At 36.9% G+C, this 18094-nt stretch overlaps 1 pseudogene; it reads left to right on the forward strand.

The window, feature by feature from the left end:
• The first annotated feature begins 13319 nt into the window (after positions 1 to 13319).
• Positions 13320 to 15940, forward strand: LOC136393912 (52 kDa repressor of the inhibitor of the protein kinase pseudogene; annotated as a pseudogene).
• The last annotated feature ends 2154 nt before the right edge of the window (positions 15941 to 18094 follow it).

An 18094-nucleotide genomic window follows, 5' to 3' on the forward strand; every position in this document is an offset into this window, starting at 1 on the left:
GCTAACGTTCCCAGCGGCCCGCGCACGGGGAGCGGGAGAGGCCCCAGGGCGGTATTCCCTACTTGGGAGATTCTCTCCGCGGGCGGGGCACCTCACCCAGCCATTCAAGCTAACAATCAAGCGTTGGGGGAGGGGCGCGCGCAGGCAGCCTGAAATACCTTCGGGAGCACAGCTGCGACCCAATTACTAAAATTAACTTAACCCGTGAAATCTGCGCACCCTCGGTTCTAATTGATAAGATCTCTCTCAGTTCACCGACCCAAGACAAGAGGCTTGATATTTTTTGGTGCCTCTCGCTAAAGGGGCGGGGGCAACTTCTGATTGATAGAGCCTCCATATTCAGGGATAAACGCTAACAAGAAGGACTTGGCAGATAATAAGATCTATAGCACACTAGTCGCAAGCAGAGACTAGTGCCTCTTCTTACCGGCCAAAACAGGCTACAAAGTGTGGAAAGCCTGGGTTGAGAGGTCCAACGGAATGCTAGGCGCTGAACAATCACCTTGACAACAATTGACTCCCACCCCCGCCTGATTACACTGGAGGCCCTGACTGTCAGAGCCCTTCCCAGAGCCTTGCACTGAGTGGGGATAGAGTGGGGATTTCCCAGCTCTTTGAGCCTCTTACTCCCCAGACAGAAGCAGTGGCAGCCTTGTGGCTGGATCGCCAGGCTGCTGGTTCGGGAAGGGGGGACTGGGAGAGAGAATCCACGAAGGCGAACTCTCTCGTCGGTAGACCCTGAAGACGCCAGCAGGCCTTGACTACCAGCAAGACTAAAGCCAATTGTGTGACATTGCCATAGAACCCCATCAATTGCAAGTCCCTGCCTGGGTGTGGCGCAGGGGCAGGGCCTGGGGTGCAGAGTCGCCGACCGGGAAGAGGGAGAGAGGAGAAGGAGGAAGAGGTTGACATCTCAAAATCAGGAAAAATCCACAGACTTTGCTGCTTGTTCCACTGTTTGTTTGTTTTTTGTTTTTTTTTGTTTTTTTTTTTGTTGTTGTTGTTGTTTGTTCCTTCTATCTTATTGCCTTTATTTCCTCCACCTCAGTCCTTCTATTCTCTGCCCATCTTATGCTTCCCTTTTCTTGAACTACACTACCCATAAGTGTTACATTTTATTTCTCTTCTTCATCCTCACCCTCCTTTGGGGTTATACTCCAGGACACTTAATTCTCACTCTCTCCTCTTTTGTTTTTTTTTTCCTTATTTTGTTTTTTTCTCTTCCTTTTTTATTTCTTCCTTCGTTTTTCTCTTTTTCTTACTTTTTCCTTTCTATTCGTTTTTTCTTTTCTCGTTTTACTTTCCTCCCATTTAATCCTCAATCACGAACAAATTAGTTAATTTGGGACTCAAGGGTTTTTTTGGCTTTGTTTTTCTTTTTCGGTTTTGTTTTTGTTTTTTTCTGGTTGGTTTGTTTTTGTGGCATTTTGGGTCCTCCCAACCCAAGGTCTCCATTGTATTTGGTCTTTGCTCCACTTAATACAATGTATTTTTTACTTATTATTTTTATTTTTTCTTCTTGATTATTCCTTTTTTTGTCCTTTTTTCTGGTTCCCTCTTGTCCCTCTCATTATATCTCTTGGTTGACCGTCACCCGCAGGCAGATCAACTTATGCTTGTCTAAGATTTTCTTCCTTTTTTTTTTTTTTTTTTATTTATTTTTTTATTTTTTGCCCCCTTGAACTCTACACCGCAAACCAGGCCCTCCATTATAGGCACGATATTTCCCTGAGGAGGGGAGAGGAGGGAAGGAGAACAAAGAAAAAAAAAGGGGGGAAATAATAAATTATTACTGCTTTTTTTGGGGGGTGTTTTACCCTTTGTTTTTTGTTTTTTTTTTTTGTTTTTTTTGTTTTTGTTTTTGTTTTTGTTTTTTTTGTTTTTTTGTTTTTTACTTTTTACTCTTTATTAATTCTAATTAGTGCTATCAACAAGACCACCCTCAGATGCCAATAAGAAAGAGGAAATCGAATATTATGGATACAAAAGAAAGAGAGGTAACACAAATAGATGTGGAAAAATCTATGGAGAAAAGACTTAACATATTGGAAGCCTTGGAGCTAAATGACAGAGAATTTAAAATAGAAATCTTAAAAATACTCAGAGATATACAAGAAAACACGGAAAGGCAATATAGGGATATCAGAAAACAACTCAATGAACACAAAGAATATATTACCAAGGAAATTGAAACTATAAAAACAAATCAAACAGAAATGAAAAACTCAATTCACGAGCTGAAAAACGAGGTAACAAGCTTAGCTAGCAGAACAACCCAGATTGAAGATAGGATTAGTGAAATAGAAGACAAACAACTTGAGGCACAAGAGAGAGAAGAAGAAAGAGACTCAAAAATAATAAAAAACGAGAAAGCCTTACAGGAATTATCTGACTCCATCAGAAAGAATAACATAAGAATAATAGGTATATCAGAGGGAGAAGAGAAAGAAAATGGAATGGAGAATATACTCAAACAAATAATAGACGAGAACTTCCCAAGCCTGTGGAAAGAACTAAAGCCTCAAATTCAAGAAGCAAACAGAACACCGAGTTTTCTTAACCCCAACAAACCCACTCCAAGGCACATCATAATAAAGATGACACAAACCAATGACAAAGAAAAAATTCTCAAGGCAGCCAGGGAAAAGAAGAGTACAACATATAAAGGAAGGCCTATTAGATTATCATCAGATTTCTCAGCAGAAACTCTACAAGCTAGAAGAGAGTGGACCCCAATATTTAAAGCCCTGAAAGAGAGGAACTTTCAGCCAAGAATACTATACCCATCAAAGCTATCCTTCAAGTATGAAGGAGATATAAAAACATTCACAAATACAGAAAAGATGAGAGAATTTATCACGAGAAAGCCCCCACTCCAGGAAATACTAAAGGGGGTTTTCCAACCAGATTCAAAGAACAAAAGAAAACAACACCACAAGTAACAGCTCCACCAAGAACACAATAAAACCAAACTTAAACTGTGACAACAAAGGAAAAAAAAGGGGGGAGAGAATGGAGATTAACAGTAGCAAAGGACGATGAAGTGCAGAAATACTTATAAGATAGGGTACTACAATGAATATGGTAGGTACCCTTTTCATTACTTAATGGTAACCACCCTAGAAAAAACCACCACAAAAACACATGACTTAAAAAAGGTAGCAACAGAGGAAAGAAGTATGGAACACAAACAAACAGAAACAAATGATAGAAAAACAAAAGAGAAGAATCAAACTAGATACAAAACTAACAGAAAGCAATTTATAAAATGGCAGTAGGGAACCCACAAGTGTCAATAATTACACTAAATGTAAATGGATTAAACTTACCAATAAAAAGACACAGAGTAGCAGAATGGATTAAAAAAGAAAATCCAACTATATGCTGCCTACAAGAAACACATCTAAGCAACAAGGATAAAAACAAATTCAAAGTGAAAGGCTGGAAAACAATACTCCAAGCAAACAACACCCCAAAAAAAGCAGGTGTAGCAATACTCATATCTGATAATGCTGACTACAAGACAGAAAAAGTACTCAAAGACAAAAATGGTCACTTCATAATGATTAAGGGGACACTGAATCAAGAAGACATAACAATCCTTAATATATATGCACCAAACCAAGGAGCACCAAAATATATAAGACAGCTACTTATTGACCTTAGAACAAAAACTAACAAAAATACAATCATACTTGGAGACCTCAATACTCCGCTGACGGCTCTAGATCGGTCATCCAAACAGAGAATCAATAAAGATATAGTGGCCTTGAACGAAATACTAGAACACCTGGATATGATAGACATCTACAGGACACTTCATCCCAAAGCGACAGAGTATACATTTTTCTCTAGTGTACATGGAACATTCTCAAGAATTGACCATATGTTGGGCCACAAAGACAATATCAGCAAATTTAGAAAAATTGAAATTGTACCAAGCATATTTTCTGATCATAAAGCCTTGAAACTAGAATTCAACTGTAAAAAAGAGGGGGAAAAACCCACAAAAATGTGGAAACTAAACAACATACTTCTAAAAAATGAATGGGTCAAAGAAGAAATAAGCGCAGAGATCAAAAGATACATACAGACAAATGAAAATGAAAATACGACATATCAGAATCTCTGGGATGCAGCAAAAGCAGTAATAAGAGGAAAGTTCATATCACTTCAGGCCTATATGAACAAACAAGAGAGAGCCGAAATAAACCACTTAACTTCACACCTTAAGGAACTAGAAAAAGAAGAACAAAGACAACCCAAAACCAGCCGAAGAAAGGAGATAATAAAAATCAGAGCAGAAATAAATGAAATAGAGAACAGAAAAACTATAGAAAAAATCAATAAAACAAGGAGCTGGTTCTTTGAAAAGATCAACAAAATTGACAAACCCTTAGCAAGACTCACCAAGGAAAAAAGGCACAGGACTCAAATAAATAAAATCCAAAATGAAAGAGGAGAGATCACCACAGACATCATAGATATACAAAGAATTATTGTAGAATACTATGAAAAATTATATGCCACCAAATACAACAATCTAGAAGAAATGGATAAATTCCTAGAACAATACAACCTTCCTAGACTGAGTCATGAAGAAGCAGAAAGCCTAAACAGACCAATCAGCAGGGAGGAAATAGAAAAAACTATTAAAAACCTCCCCAAAAATAAAAGTCCAGGCCCAGACGGTTATACTAGTGAATTCTATCAAACATTCAAAGAAGACTTGGTTCCTATTCTACTCAAAGTCTTCCAAAAAATTGAAGAAGAAGCAATACTTCCAAACACATTTTATGAGGCCAACATAACCCTCATACCAAAACCTGGCAAGGATGGCACAAAGAAAGAAAACTACAGACCAATATCTCTAATGAATACAGATGCTAAAATTCTAAACAAAATACTGGCAAACCGAATACAACAACATATTAAAAAAATAATACATCATGATCAAGTGGGATTCATCCCAGAATCTCAAGGATGGTTCAACATACGCAAAACGGTTAACGTAATACACCATATCAACAAAACAAAGAACAAAAACCACATGATCTTATCAATAGATGCAGAAAAGGCTTTTGATAAAATACAACACAATTTTGTGTTTAAGACTCTCAACAAAATGGGTATAGAAGGAAAATATCTCAACATGATAAAGGCCATATATGATAAACCATCAGCCAACATCATTTTAAACGGCAAAAAACTGAGGACTTTCTACCTTAAATCAGGAACAAGACAGGGTTGTCCACTCTCTCCACTCTTATTTAACGTGGTGCTAGAAGTTCTGGCCAGAGCAATCAGACAAGACAAAGAAATAAAAGGCATCCATATTGGAAAAGAAGAAGTAAAGGTATCACTTTTTGCTGATGATATGATCCTATACATCGAAAACCCGAAGGTCTCCACAAAAAGATTATTAGAAACAATAAACCAATACAGTAAGGTCGCAGGATACAAAATTAACATACAGAAGTCCATAGCCTTTCTCTATGCCAACAATGAAATATTAGAAAACGAACTCAAAAAAATAATCCCCTTCACGATTGCAACAAAAAAAATAAAATACCTAGGAATAAACATAACAAAAAATGTAAAGGACCTATATAATGAAAATTACAAAGCATTGTTAAGAGAAATCGAAAAAGATACAATGAGATGGAAAAATATTCCTTGTTCTTGGATAGGAAGAATAAATATAATCAAAATGGCCATATTACCCAAAGCAATATACAAATTTAATGCAATTCCCATCAAAATCCCTATGAGATTTTTTAAAGAAATGGAACAAAAAATCATCAGATTTATATGGAACTATAAAAAACCCCGAATAGCCAAAACAATCCTAAGGAAAAAGAATGAAGCTGGGGGCATTACAATACCTGACTTTAAACTATATTATAGGGCCACAATAATCAAAACAGCATGGTATTGGCAGAAAAATAGACACTCAGACCAATGGAACAGAATAGAAAGCCCAGAAATAAAACCACATATATATGGTCAAATAATCTTTGATAAAGGGGCCAACAACACACAATGGAGAAAAGAAAGCCTCTTCAACAAATGGTGTTGGGAAAACTGGAAAGCCACATGCAAAAGAATGAAACTCGACTACAGCCTGTCCCCGTGTACTAAAATTAATTCAAAATGGATCAAAGACCTAAATATAAGACCTGAAACAATAAAGTACATAGAAGAAGACATAGGTACTAAACTCATGGACCTGGGTTTTAAAGAACATTTTATGAATTTGACTCCAATGGCAAGAGAAGTGAAGGCAAAGATAAATGAATGGGACTACATCAGAATAAAAAGTTTTTGCTCAGCAAGAGAAACTGATATCAAAATAAACAGACAGCCAACTAAATGGGAAATGATATTTTCAAACAACAGCTCAGATAAGGGCCTAATTTCCAAAATTTACAAAGAACTCATAAAACTCAACAACAAACAAACAAACAATCCAATAAAAAAATGGGAAGAAGACATGAATAGACACTTCTCCCAGGAAGAGATACAAATGGCCAACAGATATATGAAAAAATGCTCAGCTTCATTAGTTATTAGGGAAATGCAAATCAAAACTACAATGAGATACCACCTCACCCCTGTTAGATTAGCTATGATCAACAAGACGGGTAATAGCAAATGTTGGAGAGGCTGTGGAGAAAAAGGAACCCTCATTCACTGTTGGTGGGACTGTAAAGTAGTACAACCATTATGGAGGAAAGTATGGTGGTTCCTCAAAAAACTGCAAATAGAACTACCTTATGACCCAGCAATCCCTCTACTGGGTATATACCCCAAAACCTCAGAAACATTGATACGTGAAGACACATGTAGCCCCATGTTCATTGCAGCACTGTTCACAGTGGCCAAGACATGGAAACAACCAAAAAGCCCTTCAATAGAAGACTGGATAAAGAAGATGTGGCACATATACACTATGGAATACTACTCAGCCATAAGAAACGATGACATCAGATCATTTACAGCAAAATGGTGGGATCTTGATAACATTATAAGGAGTGAAATAAGTAAATCAGAAAAAAACAAGAACTACATGATTCCATACATTGGTGGAACATAAAAATGAGACTAAGAGACATGGACAAGAGTGTGGTGGTTACCAGGGGTGGGGGGAGGGGGGACAGGGGGAGGGTTGGGGGGAGGGGGAGGGGCACAGAGAACTAGATGGAGGGTGGCGAAGGACAATCTGACTTTGGGCGAGGGGTATGCAACATAGTTTAATGACAAGATAACCTGGACATGTTTTCTTTGAATATATGTACCCTGATTTATTAATGTCATCCCATTACCATTAATAAAAATTTATTTAAAAAAAAAAATATATATATATATATATTTTCTATGGTTATATTGTTGCATCAGCTTAATTCCTGAAGGGGCTTAAATGGTACTGTAGTTTTCCCACATGAGATTACTTGTCTAGTCTTTTACGTCTTTCTCATCACTGAGTCATGAGATGAGAGTCATCTTTTGAGGGGTTCCTGTGTGCCTCCCAGACATCTCTGAGTGTGGTGGTTGCTTTTGGTTCAGAGCAATTCTCTGGATTAGGGTGTAACTGAGCTGTTAGCAGTAATTACACATAGATCATTAAAGATAGCCATGTAGGGCACCAGAAGCATCCTGGAGAACATGTAGGTGATGGAAATAATATATTTGGCTTTGTTTTCAGTAGAAAAAAAGAGTGCTGGGCTTGGAGTCTATTATGAGAAGAAAGCACTAAAAAGTTGCTATATAGACTTTACATCACAACTACTCCAAATAAGTTCTTTGCCTTGAAGATATCATCTATTTTCTACAGCTCTGAAGTCTCTCCTAGAGTTTCAATATAATACTTATTAATTACATGTATTTTATGTATATGTGTGTGTGTGTGTATGCACACATACACACACACACACACACACACACACATATTGTTTAGATATAGCCTCCCATTTGAAACTCGGTACATCTAAAACTTCTAGTCTTTCCCACAGCTCAGCTTCCCCTTTTTGTGTTAATGGTACACATTAGGCAGTCAGGCTTAACTTTTTTGAATTGTCTTTAATTTTTTCTCTTTTTCTTTTTATCTATATACTGAATCAACAGATCTCAGAAATTCTTTCATAATAGCTTCATATGCAAACCTTCCATTTCATTTTATTATTACTCCATTTCCAGGTCTCATCTTTTTCCACCTAACCTGCACCAAGAATTTCTTAACTGATCTCTTTATATCAATGTCTCACTAATAATAGATTAATATTTCAAAGATCCGTCTTTAATTACACCACTCCCCTCATTCTAAATCTTTAAATATCTTCCTCCTTTGCATATAAATCTGATTTTCTTCATTCATATTTAAGTACCCTAATAATCTTGCCTGCATTAAGCTCTAATGCTGTGTCAATGAGTGTTACTTATTTTTAATCCTTTTTAAAATAAATTCATTTATTTAGCCATAAAAGAAGAGAATATAAAATTTGTGAGTAAATCAAGTTGAGATGTTAAAATAAAGGTAAATTTTAACAAGCTGAAATAAATACTGAAGTAATAAATGTGATGTTCTGAATTTGGGCTCTAAAAGTTAGACTTGTGTGAGATGACCACAACAGTACAACTGGAAACATAATAGTTGTTATTTTAAAGTAAGCTTAATGAAGAAAATGTGGTGTGACTACAAATGTTTTTAAAAATTTAAATTAAAATATTTCAGAATATGGAATGCAATTTTAGACTATATCACAAGAAATGTATCAGAAAAGATAGTTTCAAAGTTTTACCAAAGAAATATGTTTTCCAAGCAAATTCTTTCACAACCAAAGCATATAAACATAAAACATATAAAACAATAAAAAGGAAACGACTTTATTAAAGTGAAATAATTCTGCCTTCCCAAACCTACCCCAAAACATTCCCAAAGCCTTTCTATAGAATCCTAACTCTTCCTGGAATTTGTAATCCATAGTTCTCAGTCAAGATTGGAATATATGTTACATATCTAAAATATTGCAGTAAGTGCTTACTGCTGCACTCTAAGTAAACAATAAAGTTTGTTTTGGTTGACAGTGTGATAATGGCTAAGTGACTAAAAATCATGTAATCAGATTGGTTGAATGAAAGAAATAGGAATGTTTAGCAGAAAAAAAAAGAAGAATCAACAATGATGTTATGTTGTTTTTTGTGTATATAAAGAACTATAGTATAATGTGGGGTTGTTTCAGATAGGTCCTAATGTCAAGTTAAAACAGCCTCTTTAAAGAATGTATGATTTAACTGTGAGATTTAAGAAAATTCAAGCGCTAACACCATTGACTCAGATATTAATCCCCCCCCCCCCCCCCGCTTGATTCTAGGTATGTCTTTTCCCAGGTTATGTAGTTTGGGATAGCTATATATATATATATGTACGTCTATAACTCATGGCTCTTTTAATTCTTACAACATTTGAATACTTTTTGGGTGTTTATATCATCCCAGATGCTATGCTAAGGGGTGAAGATAATGAGGCAAACAAGACATAATCCCTGTCTTCAGTGTAGTAATGAAAACTAACATTAAAAAAACTGTAATGTAATATGAAAAGTGCTAAGGGGAGATATAAACAAAGCATAATTGCAAGCAAAAATTAGGAAGTAAAATAAGACTTCTTGGGGGAGGCAATGAAGGTTTTAAAATGGCAATATTATCGACATAAAGACTGAATTTGCCAAGTGATAAGATGGAAAAAAGTCTACTTCAGGGGGAGTTAATGGTGTGCACACATGTAACTGAGGAATGAAATCACTTGGAATGGGTGGGAAACATTTAGTATTACTGGAAATGAATGTACTTGCAGTTGAGCAAGGTGGTAAGGATGGGAAGGAATTCTGAGAAAAGATAGGAACAAGAGTGTGAACCCTGTGGGGGATAGAGAGGTATCCCATCTTTCAACCTACTATAGCTGTGACAGACTTGCTGGCTCGGTACATGGAGGGCTGAGAAAAAAAATGGGACTAACTGCTACAAAATCTTGCATTTACCTTTTCACAGACCATTAGTCTATAAAAGGAAAGTCATTACAGAGGAATAGAATATTTTAAGTATTTGAAGAAAATAGCCCTGCTATATTTTCCAGTTACTTAAGAAATGTAATAAAAAACTTATTTGTTGCTGTATGATGAATGAAAACTAACTTGGAATTGTCTCTGATATAAAGATTCATTTATGATTAGATCAAATATGGTTATGGAACAATGAATGAAAGGTGAGATAAATGATTCTAAATAAAAATTACTGTCTTTGTTTTGCCTTTCATTTTTCATTTGATGAAAACAGGGCTGCAAAATTAGTGGATCAAGAATAGTGAATATTATTTATAGCTTCTAAATAAGAATGATTTTGAATTTTCCAATGTATAATGACTTAGCCTTTTAACAAACTACTATTTAAAGTACAAATTTATAAATTAAGTTTCAAAGGAAAATTTTTATTTAAGAACCAGAAAAAATCAAAATAATTTAATTTTGAAAGGCTCTTCTGACTTTTTATTCAAGACTTAATTCAATTTTATTGGATTCAGTGAAAGCCCTTCAATGTTATACTATTTTATAACCCACTCCAAGAAAATACATGCATATGTTTTATTTCTAATTTATTCTGGAATTGGAAAAAGTTTTTTAAAAATCAGATTGATAAGCAGCAATTTGCTTACTTCAGTTTTTGCTAATATGACTGGCATAAGAAAGAGACTTAAAGGTGGGATCAGTTGTTATCATGTGTGATTGATTCTAGGCAATAGATTGTGGTGTATCTTAAACCTTCACTAATGTCACCTCTATGCAATTCCGTTTAATTTAACCTCCTCAAACTCTACACTTAAAATCACATCTACACATTCCGTAAAGGAAAAGAGAAGATAATCACACTTAAAGAAAATATTATCCTTGATCTTCACACAATTCTAGAGTCAGCCTACTTTATCCTCTGTCCTGGTATGCAAATTACTTTCTGTAATACATTATTTAGGAACCTGTGTGTATACTGTAAAACCATAAAGAGTGAAATGAGGAAAATAATACAATTTTATATAATTTAAAAATAAGTTTATAATATCTGAAATATGTCACTTGAAAAAATTAAATTAAAAAATGTAAATGTAGGAAATAAATTATTCTTAAGTACCAAGAGTTATTTACATATTTGGGACAAGGTGCTTGGGAACATCACCATTATCCACTTGACAAGGTTCTATTTATGATTCAAAATATGCAAGTAGTTTGCTATAAAATCACTTCACTCACATCTTTATCTACTTGCACTTCTTAATCTAGTGACTTTACTCCTCGTGCTTCTTACAGATTAAAAAAAAACATACAAGTCATGTTTATGGGCATATTTTTGAGCAAGGCATCATGTTGAGAATTTTACATATGGTGTACTGGAAAGTTCTGTCCGTTTTTGGAATAAAACAAAATACAAATTTTCCTTGCCGTCAATAAACTTTATTAAATAATATATTTCCACACCAATCCTATCTTCCAAATATGGTCCAAAATGGTTTGCTGAGCTGAATTAAGCCTTTCTGCGATTTCCGATGTTGTCAGAAAAGGATCTTGCTCCAACATGGTCTTAACAACATCATCATCGATCAAAGATGGTCGCCCAGAATGTGGCTTATCAGAAAGATCAAAATCACCGTTTCGAATTTTTCGAACCATCTTCTGCATGTCCTATCAGAAACTGTACCTTTACCAAATACTTTCAATAAATTTCTACATGCTTCTGTAGCATTTCTTTCTTGTTGAAATTTGTATACAATACAGTGGCGTAAATGAACTTTATCAGTAGCCATGGGTACACTATTGCTTCACACATAAGAATAACATGAATTAACTTTGTTTTAGTTAATTTGCTATGTCAGTATGTATACATTAAGTGATAAAAATAGAGAGGCACACATGCGCCAAATAAACATGTGCTTACATGTCGAAACTTGTTGTGATAGAAATGGACAGAACTTTCCGGTAGACCATATATATTTTAATTTACCTGATACTCAGCCTATATTATTTTATTTTACCAGGGAGTAAAGCTACAAATAGTTGTCATTTACTCAAATTTTCAGTGATATTGGGATTCAGTCACAAGCTGTCTGACCCTACTCATTCACTTCACAATAATACCCCCTATATGTTTTTTTAAAAAAATACAGTATAATTCTTTCTTATCTAACTTTCATTCTAAGTATAATGCGAGACTTGTAATTTATTTATCCATTTAGTTACTGAACACCCCATCTGTGCCAAGCCCTGGGGATAAAGTAGAAAATAAAACAAAAACTGCACTCATGTTAACTCTCTGAGTTTTAAGGGGAACAAATATGAAGAATGGGGAGTAGGAGGAGTTCTCTAGTAGACATGAGTCCAGAACTGAAGAGGCACACAGCGGAGCACCTGCTTGGAGTCCCTGAGTCTTCCCGAGGAAAGCCATGCTAACACCGAGTTTTGCAGAATGTTTAGGAGGTAACTGCAAAGGACAAAGGAGAGGGAAAGGGACAGATAAGGCAGCTGTATTTACTTGACTGGAGACTAGGAAGTGAGACATGGCAGTGAGTTTTATAGACCTGCTTGTAGGTGAGTTTGTTTGAAACAGAGTGTAAGCTGTGAAGTTGGAACTGATGAGGCTACGAAGGAAGTAGGAGACATAGGGAAGGGCTCTTTGCATAGGAAATGGCCTGATCACATTTGCACTTTAGAAAGACTATTCTATTTACAGTAGTCACCCATATTCACAGTTTTGATTTTTGGTTTTCAGTTACCTGCAGTCAACTATGGTCTGAGAATATTAATTGAAAAATTCCAGAAGTAAACATTTCATAAGTTTTACATTACATGCCGTTTTGAGTAGCGTGGTGAAATTGCGTGTCGTCCACTCTGTCCCACCTGGGATGTCATTCCTCCCTTTGTCCAACATCTCCACCAGGCTGTACACGCTTCCTGTCTGTTTAGTCATTTAGCAACTGTCTAGCTTATCAGATGGACCCTGGTGGTATTGTGATACTTGTGTAAAAGTAACACTTATTTTACTTAATAATGGCCTCCAAATGCAAGAGTAGTGATACTGGTAATTCAGACATGCTAAAGAGAAGCCACAGTGCTTCCTTTATGTGAAAAGGTGAAAGTTCTTAAATTAATAAGGAAAAGAAAAGGCTGAGCCAGCCAGTTGGCCTGGCTTCCCTCCCTGGCTCCCCTCCTCAGTTCCCACAGGTGGCAGACTGCCCTGAAGAGGTGGGGAGAGGAGCTCGCTGCCACCATGGGTAGGCAATGATAGTGAACTTGGCAGAGCTGCAGTGGGACCTGGCCTTCTTCAGTTTCCCCTGGGGAATCTGGCCAGATGCCAGACATGGATGGAACATTGTAGCAGAGCAGATTTAGAAGGTAAAACACCCTATCAACCTAATGAACGTTATTGATTATGTGCCAAACACTTTGAGACCTCTTGATTTGTAGAGCTAGTGCTTATAGGTCCTTCAAGACAATGCAATACAAACAGTATTTGATCTTATCAGTCATTTGAACAGTCCACATAGTAGAGACAGAAAACTAATAAAAGAATTGACTGAAGATGAAATCAGGATACTGAAACAGAAAATAATTGACAAAACTTCTGAATAGGAGCAAAAACACAAAGAAATAAATAACCACAATGCACAGGGGAGCAAAGAACAAGATGAAGGAATTTTACCTTTAACCCTGGAAGAGAAGAAAAACAGAATACTTAATATCTTTATTTGAATTTTGATTCTTATGGAAAAACAAAAACATACCTCTGGGTGGACATTAAGTGCATGAAAATCCCAGAGGTCTCTACTCCTGGCCGTAAAGCACTCCTGGAGTGCTGGATAAATTCTGGTGAAGAGTTTCTGAGAAAGCACTTTGGGCAACAGCAGGCAACACATCACTCTGTTCAAAAACACAGCAGAAGCAGATGCTAGAGATCTGCGAGAGCTGCTTTTGAGGAAGAAACCCTCAAGGGAGTGAGAGACTCTCACCACTTTCTGATTATCACTGACGACATAGTGGACATAGCGGGAGAAGACCACTTGCCCGTGCTGGTGAGGTTTGTTGACCAATCTCACAATGTAAGAAAGAGATTTGTGGGCTTCCCGCCTTATGAAGCTGATGCCGAAATTTTGGCTATAAAATTTCACGCAATGATAACTGAGAAGTGGGGGTTAAACATGGAATATTGTTGTAGCCAGGCTTACATTGTGGCCATTGGATTTTCTTCCAATATGAAAGTTGTTACTCTAGACTTACAGAGAAATCCCCAAGCTGTAGACCCTCTGCTCTTCCTGTGCCTTAAATATGTGGTTGGCAGAATTGGTGCCTGTCATGGGAGTGTCTGTTGCATTAGGAAACAATTGAGAAAATTTGTTCTTTTTCCATTGATCACAACTGCTTTTAGAGCTTGACAACACAATTTCTGTCCTCTTTCAGAACAATGAAGAAAGGGGTAAAGAACCACAGGAAATTTGCCGTTCTCAAGGGTACAGGCAGGCATGATGCTTTTTTTTTTTTTTTTTTTTTTGTATTTTTCTGAAGCTGGAAACGGGGAGAGACAGACAGACTCCCGCATGCGCCCGACCGGGATCCACCCGGCACGCCCACCAGGGGCGACACTCTGGCCCTTCGGGGCATCACTCTGCCGTGACCAGAGCCACTCTAGCACCTGGGGCAGAGGCCGAGGAGCCATCCCCAGCGCCCGGGCCATCTTTGCTCCAATGGAGCCTTGGCTGCGGGAGGGGAAGAGAGAGACAGAGAGGAAGGAGGTGGGGAGTGGAGAAGCAAAATGGGCGCTTCTCCTATGTGCCCTGGCCGGGAATCGAACCCGGGTCCCCCGCACGCCAGGCTGACGTTCTACCGCTGAGCCAACTGGCCAGGGCCCAGGCATGATGCTTTTGAAATTCTACTAGACCTCCTCTCCTATAAGTACTTTTTTTATGTTAAGATGGTATGGATAGTGACACAAATATTAGACTGAATGGCTGTATAGCTGGCCAAGAATTTGTCTTCTGTAGCGCAGTAACAGATTTTAATTTTATTGTTACTATTGTTGTTCTTAAAAATGTTCTATCTTTTACAAAAGCCTTTGGGGAAAAGTCTCCAGGGGCAAACTTCTGATGCCTTCTTTGCAGCCAATAGATTACTGCCATGCTGCATTCAGTAAGTGAAGTGATGGAAAAGATTGCAGTTTATCATGAATTTAGGTTTGAGGAAGTCACCAATCAGCAATCAAACTTGATATTCAAATGAAGCTCCCTGGGAAGCTCTGCAGAGTTCAGCAAAGGAAACTGGGATCTCCTAGCTGACCTCTGAGAGTCACTATAAAGAAGCAGTAAGTGCTCCAACAACGGGACACATTATTCAGAAACTGAAAGATATATTCCCAGAACAGCACCTCAAAGCTCTTAAATGCTTCTCCCTAGTACCCTCTGTCATGGGACAGCTCAAATTTAGTACATTGGAGGAGTACCATATACAGAAGCAGTTAACCCAGCCCTGATACACTCTCTCTCAGCGAAGCTGCATTGTTGGAGAGTCAAGTGGAAACACAGAGGGAAGGATATGGAGGTTCTGTCCACCATTTATGAAGCCCTCCACCTGCCTAATGTTTATGCATTGCCCAAGATCCTGTGTATTCTTCCTGTGATGAAGGTTGAGAATGAATGCTATGAAAATGGGTGAAAGCATCCAAAGCACACCTGAGGAACAATTGGACAGAACAATGGGCAAGTAACTTAGCTTTGATTTACATAAATTTGGATATAAAACACGACTTGGATTTAAGAGTAGACACATTTATCAAACTCTGGACAACTAAGTCAGAGCTCCCTACAGGTAATTCAGAAGCCATTGAAAATACCTCAGAGACTTTAAAATAAGTCTCCTCTTATATTTGATACTGAAAAAATTCTGTAAGAAAGTTACAGACACCTTATAGAAAAGCTACAAGGTATATGAAGGCCACTTAATCACTGACTTCTTTGAGTATAGCAGCCATTGATAATCTTCACATTTAACTGGCTCCTGTTTGAACTCTCATGCTTTGGAGAATGAACTGTTTCTCCAAAAGACAGCATTGAAAGTGTATATAAATGTTCTCTCTCTGTGTATCTCTCCCTTTCTAAAAATATTTCATTGTACTGTTTACTCACTCTTCTTCTTCTTGTGATGGTGTGAAATAAATTGCAAAACATATTTCTGAACCTGTGTAACTACCCCTTACTTGCAGCAAATGGCTTGGTGTCACTCATTTCTGGGGATCCTTCACTGAAGTGTTATCATAGGTTCAGTGCTTCCTGGCACACATGTTGCCATCAACTGGACCGTGTTTTATGTTCATGTCTTTCACCCACAAATGTAATGCCTTTTCCATCTTAACTAAGCACTTACCATGCATTGTGGCTGTAACTTTTGCAGTTCAAGATGAGACAGAAAAATCAGCATGAATTTCTCTTTTGTTCTTCACAGTTTCATGGACAGAAGATTCATTCCTATCACAGATCTCAGCAACCTCACCATATGACATTTTTCTATTTCTTAGTTTTTAAAACAAAACTCACATTTACGTTGGAATGAACTATACAGAGTTGACTTTCTTCACTAATAACAGGAATATTTTTTGTATTATTCCTAGATAACCATAAAACACGTTTGTAGGTTTTCCAGGTTTTGCTTGTAAATCAAGACAAGGCAGTCGATAGTGTCATGGAAAAAGACAGAAGAAAACAGACAGATGAGTTGTCTGTGTCCATGGCCTCTGATCCAGTCATGACCATAGAACAGTATAGACCTATTCCTGCTAAAAAGCTTTATGAAGATACAGGCTCAGCAAAGGAATGTGAACAGCAACCACCAGATGTGGAACAATGGCAGGTTCTTCCATTCAGTCTTTAACTGTAACTTGTTCCTTTAAGATCATTAAATAAAGACAAAATCAATGCTTAAATCCTTGTTTGGCAAGCTCACCTGTTTCTTTTATTGTCTGGTAATTTCCTTAACCATCCATTACAGATTTTAATAGCATACTTAAAACTCCTGCTACTCAAAGGTTAGTTGAGAGCTTCACTGTAAGATTTTATAAAATGTATTCCTTTCTCCTAAACCTCCTCAAAATTTATTTCTTCAAAGAACTGATAACTCAATCCCTGACAACTGGATCTACAGTGATACTAAATGTGTATTTATTGTCTAGACTCTAGGATGACTTAACTGAAACAATTGCACAGTGCCATAGTGGAGATCACGCGGAAGTGCCACGCGGCCCTTCAATGCTGTCTTCTGGAGGAACAGTTAGTTCTCCAAAGCATGAGAGTTCAGACAGGAGCCATTTAAAAGGCAGATTATCAATGGCTAATGTACTCAAAATATTCAGTGATTAATAGCCTACATACACCTTATAGTATTTCTATAAGATGTTTTCAAATTTCTTACTGTATGAAGCAAAATTTGCTTGTGAAGTGAGTAGGAAAGCCAAAAGGCCATACTTTGCTCTTACATGACTTATTAGAAAACAAATGCACCCATCTAAGTGTTTACTTTGCTTCCCATAGAAATCTTTGAGCATACCTTTGTTCCAAAGGTTCAAATAAACTTTTGGAATGATGCTAGTAAATGCATTAATTAGAGTACTCCTATTGACCAGTGAAAAATCTCTTATAATCAGTTGTCTTGCTTTTATCACAGCATCTTTATTAATGCATGATGATTTGACCATCATAATTTCGTATCGCATTTTATAGATGCTTATTTCCGGTTGTTGCAAATTTATTTTATTCATAATTGTTACTAAAACAATATTTTAAAGCAAACTTGTAATTATATGTGATCATATAAAATAAGCAATAAATTAAATGAGAAACAATTCTGTAATAAAACTAGATTATAGTCATATTCTGCTAATATGCAGTAAAGTATAGAAGAGGCTGGCTGAATTGTGCTTCACAGTTTAGCCAGACATAGTGATTATTTGTACTCTTACACTTAGGAATCAGACTCAACACCTGGTTCTTAATTTAACTAATTTAGAAATTGTC

This window comes from Saccopteryx leptura, chromosome 2 (assembly GCF_036850995.1).
Source record: "Saccopteryx leptura isolate mSacLep1 chromosome 2, mSacLep1_pri_phased_curated, whole genome shotgun sequence".
Taxonomy (NCBI): domain Eukaryota; kingdom Metazoa; phylum Chordata; class Mammalia; order Chiroptera; family Emballonuridae; genus Saccopteryx; species Saccopteryx leptura.